We start from the raw sequence: 7,517 nt of genomic DNA, 5'->3' as shown, positions 1-7,517 counted from the left end.
GGTAAAAGTTATTGTACTTTAAGTAAAAATAAAAGAACCAAAATATCAATCCCAGTTTTGGATTACTTTAATTAACAAAAAAAATGCATATAGCAGAGGATAGTTTCAATCTGCCTACCTCTGGGTTATGGGCCCAGCATGCTTCCATTGCAGTACTCTGCTGCACATGTAAGTGCAGTAGATCATGAAGCACTCACTCATCATGGGAAAGTACCAATGTGTTTCTTCATTGGTTGATGGAAGAAACATCTTACAAAAACTCTCCAGATTATTGACTTTTTAAAGTTTTTCTAGGAAACGTTCTAGATAAATGCTTATTAGCCTTTGTCAGTATGTACTTTTTGCAAAGTGTCTCTGTGGCGCAATCGGTTAGTGTGTTTGGCTATTAACCAAAAGGTTGGTGGTTCAATCCCACCCAGGGACGTAATTGACCTTGTGATCAGATTTTGGTGATCTTTAAGTAGACAAGTCAAGATTTCAAACCCCCTGTTATGGTGTAGGGTACCTGGTCTTCTCTGATGTAATCAGAGTTAGATTTGATTCAGTGATTTTATAAAAACAGCTAGGAAGCACAATTTAGCAGTGGGTTGCAGAGAAAAAGAAATATGCTGGCAAAAAAATCCAATTGAGTGATTAAACAGCTCTTCATTTTCTGGCTTTACTTTTATGCTAACAAAGTTGTTCTCTGAAAAGTGTCCACAAAGCCAAGTCTCTGATTAACACCTTTGTAGGGATGGTTTTTCACCTATTACTAAATTAAACTTGCTTCATTGGAAAGGCAGCAAGAAACACTAGACTAATTGGAGGTGCGCCCTAAAGCAAATTACAATGTTAGGATTAGGGGGTTCGGAAAGACCTCTAGTGTATACTGTCACGATCCGGGTATCTGGACGCCATAACTTACCTTTCAGATGCCTCCTAAGGCTGGCTCAGCGCTCCAGGACCGGATCCCATCTGTTATTCTGATGTCCCCATTCCTGCCTCCTCTCCTGTCACTCTGAGACGCTGTCACAGCGGCGCCATGTTACATCTTGAATGGCATCTCCCGCAGCCTCCGCCGCCGTCCCTGAGTTTCTGCATGCAGGATGTCAGAGTGGCGCTTATGTCAGCCGCGGCCTCCGCTGTTGCCCGCGTGGTTCAAATGTGCACTCATCAGTCTGGCGTCTCCTGTTTACTGTTGCCGGCGCCGCCATTGCTGTTAAAGTTCCCACATGGATTATCAAACCAATCTTCCCTCCAAGTGTCTGCATGGGCGCAGCCATGTTGGATTCTGTCACCTGTTCATTTCCACCAATCCGCTGTTTCCATTGTAATCTGCATAATTGCCTAGCCAATCCCTTCCTTGCTGCAGGTATAAGTATTCTGTGCCTGAGCAAGGAAGGCGTCAGTGATTTGGTTGTCAAACCTAGTTCCAGTTTGTCTCTCTCCCGTGGTTGTTTTCCAGGTTCCAGTTACCATCTCCAAACCTCCACTAAAGAGACCCGCTCTAGTCTACCACCTGCGGTGCAGCCTGACTCTCCAGTCCTCTGGGACTCATCTGTTTCCAGTTACAGATTTACCTGCTTCCAGCCTAGCTTCCAGCAGAGATCAGCTCTTCTTAAAGTGCCGGTATCATTTCCGCAGATTACCACTCACCACCGGCACTATTATTTCACCGCTCTCAAACTCCATATATCAATCATATTTCATAGCTCTCAAGCTTCATTTATTATTTGGCTGGTTCCATCCAGCAATCCACTCCGTGCTTACATCAGTCTGGTTTCAGCCAGTACCCACAGCAGCCATTTTATCCACAGCAGCCCAGCTTTTCCTGGAACACCAGCTAGTATGATCCTGGGCTATCTCCATTGCTACAGTCGGGCCTGGTAAGGACTTTCCAACTAGAAGATAATAAGAACTGTCTCATACTACCAGAGCCCTGTGGTCCTTGTCCTCCTGTAGTACCCAGGAACTGTATTATTTCTCTGCTGATTTTATGTTTCTCTTTTATTACTGCTGTGATGCATGGAGTTTGTCAAAATAAACATCATTGACTTTTATCCTGGTTGTCGTGGGCACGCCTTCGGGCAATTCTTCTACATTTAACTTACATGTCCAGGGGTCTGATACAACCTCCCAGGTTCCACTACACCTCAGCCCCTACAACTGAGGCTGCCTCCAGTCAGCTCAGGCCCTCAGTTGTGACATATACACTGTATATACATTTTAAGATAGGAAGGTACAAATTACATATTCACATTGCATCTATGGGCTGGATTCACATGTCCCTTTCCTCCCTCAATCGTGCCCGTCAGCAGCTATTCTATTCTATATAAGGAGCCACGAGTCGCCGCCATTTTCACTTGTGCATTGGAGATGATAGGGAGAGGACGTGCAGCGTTTTCTCAGTTTCTGTGTTCAGTGTGCTGCAAATATCTGTGCTCAGTGTGCTTGCAAATATCTGTGCTCAGTGTGCTGAAAATATCTACGTTCTCTGCCTGAAAAATGCTCCATATCTGTGCTGCATTGTATTATATAGTATGAGGACAGGGCAAAATTTTGCTGACCACCAGTATATAATATATAGCAGTATGGTACAGTAGGCCACTGCTCTACCTACCTCTGTGTCGTCAAGTATACTATCCATCCATACCTGTGGTGTATTTTAGTAGTTGTGCGCAGTATATATAGTAGGAGGACAGGGCAGAATTTTGCTGACCACCAGTATATAATATATAGCAATACGGTACAGTAGGCCACTGCTCTACCTACCTCTGTGTCGTCAAGTATACTATCCATCCATACCTGTGGTGTATTTTAGTAGTTGTGCGCACTATATATAGTAGGAGGACAGTGCAAAATTTTGCTGACCACCAGACTTCTACTTAAGTCCAATGGTGTAGGATGTGCAAAGCTGTTTGGCTGTGCATTTATTGATCTAAGCATGCATTTTTATCAAAGCGTGATAAAATTGACACATAACGCAGCGTTCAATCAGCGTTAATTTATCTTCAGCTGATATCGATTGTGAATTGACGTTTCTTCTCTTCTTGTCACCTACAGGTAATTACAATTGACTACAACCACCAATCTATTCTGCTGCACTATATCTATATATGCAAAGCTAATTCTGCTGGGTAATGCAAATTGAAACATTATTGCATAGTATGTGATTTTGAAGTACTTTTTTAAAGTTTTGAATGATATAGACCCAGTTTAATTTTTGTGGAATGCCTGGTTGTAGCTTTTAAGGTAATTTATTGCCTGGCATTTGAGGGGGTGGGGTGTGGTTACAGATTTAAATTATTGGTTTCACTTGTAATAGTCTTCTACTTAAGTCCAATGGTGTAGGCTGTGCAAAGCCATTTGGCTGTGCATTTATTGATCTAAGCGTGCATTTTTATAAAAGCGTGATAAAATTGACACATAACAGCAGTGTTCAATTAGCGTTCAATCGAAGTGAAAAAGAAGGAAAACAGAAGCACACCAATCTAACAAAACAAAGAAAACTGAAGAACTAATAACAAATGTGAGTCACTTACTCCTCAGATCACTCACCTCCTGATTGTTGCATCTGATTACATAGCACAGAACTACCTTACTTGGACATTTCATAAACCATCCATTTCACCTACAAATGCCTGTATCTGTATTATTGTAATTTTGTTTTTTAAGCACAGCTGCACCAATGCAATTTTACCTGCAAACACTTAAAACATCTAACATAATTACCATTGCTTCTTAAACCTCTCACAATCCTTTCATTTCTTACACTCCAAATACATTTCTGCACCCACTTTATCTACGCTTTTGACTCATTTCATACTAAATTGAGCCTACACTGCTTTTCTCACCTGCATTTCTACAATTCTTCTGCTCGGATTCCCTTACAGTCTCCTCTCCTACTTCCACTTTCCCTCAACCTATTTACCTTCTTAACACTATGTGAATGCTTTCTTATACTCCCCACATCACTCAGTGTCTACCTAATAATGTATCTTTATCCTTCCCCCCCCCAGTCTCCTCCACCTCCTCCTCTGTCTCCCCTCCATCCCTCTGTTTCCTTCCCCCACCTTTCCTGTTACCCCACTTTCATTCACCTCTGCCCCATGGTCCTGCTACCCCACAACTCAGCCCTGCTCCCTCTCTCCCTTCCCTGTCACCTCCCCACACCCCCATCCACATCACACTGACCTCCCTCCCTGCCCACCTCCTGCAGTTTCCCCTCCTATCTCAGGCACCCGTACCATCACTACTCTCTCATCCCTGCCCTCAAAGTTAATCCCACCTCATCGCTACAGCAACCCTGAAAATCTAATTCACATCTCTCCCACAAACTCATACCCCCTATCCTGTGCCCTCTGGAATGCCAGATCTGTTTGTAACAAACTGGTCCCCACTCCTGACCTTTTCATTTCCAACTCCCTACACCTACTAGCCATTACTGAAACTTGGATTACGCCCTCTGACACTACTTCTGCTGCTGCTCTCTCTGCTGGGGGCCTTACATTCACACACACCCCCCGACCTGGGGGTCGCCATGGGGGTGGTGTTGGGGTCCTTTTACCTTCTAGTTACTCCTACCAACTCATACCACCAGAACCATCCCTTATATTATCTATATTTGAGGTCCACTCCATATGTCTCTTCCAACCAGTCCATCTTAGAGTAGCTGTCATTTACCGCCCCCCTGGCACTGCTTCCAAATTCATCGACAACTTTGCTTCCTGGCTTCCTCACTTCCTCTCTTCTGACATTCCCACCATTATCCTAGGCGATTTCAACATCCCTATTGACATCCCCACACAATCCCCTGCCTCTAAACTCCTTAACCTCACCTCTTCACTTGGTCTCTCCCAGTGGACCTCCTCACCCTCCCATGTGAATGGGAGCTCACTGGATCTGGTCTTCACTCACCGCTGTGATATTTCTGATTTTTCAAACTCCCCATTTCCCCTCTCTGACCACCACCTGCTCTCCTTCAACCTATCTCTCTCGACTTCCCCATCTCAACCTCCTAAGGCTACCATCACTAAGCGTAACATTGAAGCTATTGACACCACATTCCTTTCCTCCCTGTTTGACTCACTTCTCTCTCCTATTCTCTCTCTCTCTCATGCCCTGAACAAGCCACTTCCACATACAATGCTTCCCTTACTTCTGCTCTTGACTCTGTTGCTCCACCAACCACTGTTCACCCTCGCAAATTAACACCTCAACCCTGGCACACCAAATGCACCAGATATCTGCAAAAATGCTCACGTACTGCTGAGCGACACTGGAGGAAATCACGCTCTAAGGCAGACTTCCTCCATTTCAAACTTATGCTCTCATCCTTCAGTGCTGCCCTTTCTCTTGCTAAACAGTCATACTTCAAGAACCTCATCTCCTCCCAGTCTTCCAACCCCCGGCGCCTCTTTGCCACTCTCAACTCACTCATCTGCCCACCTCCACCTCGTCTCCCTTCCTCACTCTCTGCTCTTGACTTTGCCACTTACTTCACATCCAAAATTGACTCCATACGTCAGGACATCACATCACACCAGACTATCAGTAACCAGCCTTCTCCCATCCCTTACCAACCCTCCCCATCCCTCGCACCAACTCTGTCATCTTTCTCCCATGCATCTGGAGAGGAAGTCATGGCCCTCATTCGTTCCTGTCCCCTCACCACCTCCCCACTTGACCCTATCCCCTCCCGCCTCCTCTGCCACATCTCTTCTTCTGCTTATTCCCATCTTTCCCACCTTCTCAATCTCTCCCTCTCATCAGGCACTGTCCCCTCTGCCTTCAAGCACGCTCTCATCTCTCCTATTCTTAAAAAAACCTACCCTTGATCCAAACACTCTCTCCAATTACCGACCCATCTCTCTTCTCCCTTTTGCCTCCAAACTCCTTGAGCGTATTGTCTACAACCGCCTTACTTCCTTTCTTTCCTCACACTCACTGCTTGACCCATTCCAGTCTGGCTTCCGTCCTCTCCACTCCACTGAAACTGCCCTTACAAAAGTATGCAATGACCTCCATGCTGCTAAATCTAAGGGACACTACTCTCTACTTATTCTACTTGATCTCTCTGCTGCTTTTGACACTGTGGACCATCCTCTCCTACTGCAAATCCTTCACTCCATTGGTCTGCGTAACACTGCCCTCTCTTGGTTGTCGTCCTACCTTTCTGACCGTTCATTCTCTGTCTCCTCTCATGACTCCACCTCCCCCTCACTTCCACTAACTGTAGGGGTACCCCAAGGTTCTGTCCTTGGTCCTCTTCTCTCTCTATACGTCCTCACTAGGTAAGCTCATTAGTTCTTTTGGTTTCCAATATCATCTCTATGCTGATGACACTCAAATCTATCTTTCCTCTCCAGACCTCTCCCCTACTCTCTTCACTCGTATCTCCAACTGTCTCTCTGCTATCTCTTCCTGGATGTCCCAGCGCTTTCTTAAACTTAACATGTCTAAGACCGAGCTGATCATCTTCCCTCCCTCCCGCATAACCTCACCTCCTACAATCTCATTATCTATTGATGGCACTACTATCTCCTCTACCCCCCAAGTGCGCTGTCTTGGAGTAATCCTTGACTCCTCCCTCTCCTTCAAACCACACATTCAGCACCTCTCACAAACCTGCCGTTTTCATCTAAAAAATATTTCCAGGATCAGACCCTTTCTGACCCAGGATGCTACTAAGACTCTTATCCACTCACTGGTCATCTCCAGACTGGACTACTGTAATCTCCTCCTGACTGGCATTCCTGACAAATACCTCTCTCCACTCCAATCTATCCTCAATGCTGCTGCCCGGCTCATTTTCCTCACCAAATGCACTACGTCCACCTCTCCTCTCTTACTAGTCCTTCACTGGCTCCCCTTCCCTTTCAGAATCCATTTCAAGCTTCTCACACTTGCTTACAAAACCCTCACCCACTCCTCTCCCATCTACATCTCTGATCTTATCTCGCTTTACACTCCCACCGGTCCTCTTCGCTCTGCTAATGCACGCCGACTCTCCTGCCTACGGATTACTTCCTCCCACTCCTACCTCCAAGATTTTTCACGTGCTGCACCACTTCTCTGGAATTCCCTACCTCTCCCCCTCAGATTCTCCACCTCTCTACAAAACTTCAAATGGGCTCTCAAGACCCACTTCTTCACCAAACCCAGCCAAATCTCATCCTAAACCTCTGTTCCACGCTCTCTATGTACCCCATCTGTCTCACCCCTGTCTGTCTACCCCTCCCCTTTAGAATGTAAGCTCTCATGAGCAGGGCCCTCTTCCCTCATGTGCTTACTCTTTTCTTACTTTAATAATCTTCAGCTGCACCAAATCCAGCAGTCTTCTGCCACCTGATACTTATTCCAGTGTCATCTGCTGATGTAGCTATGTTTATTTACCCTGTACTTGTCCTATATTGTCATCAACTGTAAGTTGCTGTTTTCCTGTTTGATTATTTGTTTATGTACTCTGTAATTTGGTGCTGCGGAACCCTTGTGGCGCCATATAAATAAAGTATAATAATAATAAATAATATAATATA

General features: G+C 45.3%; 1 non-coding gene across 1 annotated transcript; it reads left to right on the top strand.

The window, feature by feature from the left end:
- Positions 1 to 350: 350 nt before the first annotated feature.
- Positions 351 to 424, top strand: TRNAN-AUU (transfer RNA asparagine (anticodon AUU)). Its single transcript has one exon. It is a non-coding gene; the product is annotated as a tRNA-Asn (tRNA).
- Positions 425 to 7,517: the final 7,093 nt, after the last annotated feature.

Source organism: Pseudophryne corroboree, chromosome 8 (assembly GCF_028390025.1).
Source record: "Pseudophryne corroboree isolate aPseCor3 chromosome 8, aPseCor3.hap2, whole genome shotgun sequence".
Lineage (NCBI taxonomy): Eukaryota > Metazoa > Chordata > Amphibia > Anura > Myobatrachidae > Pseudophryne > Pseudophryne corroboree.
The sequence above is the reverse complement of the archived record's forward strand: the minus strand, read 5'-3'. Positions and strand labels throughout refer to the sequence as shown.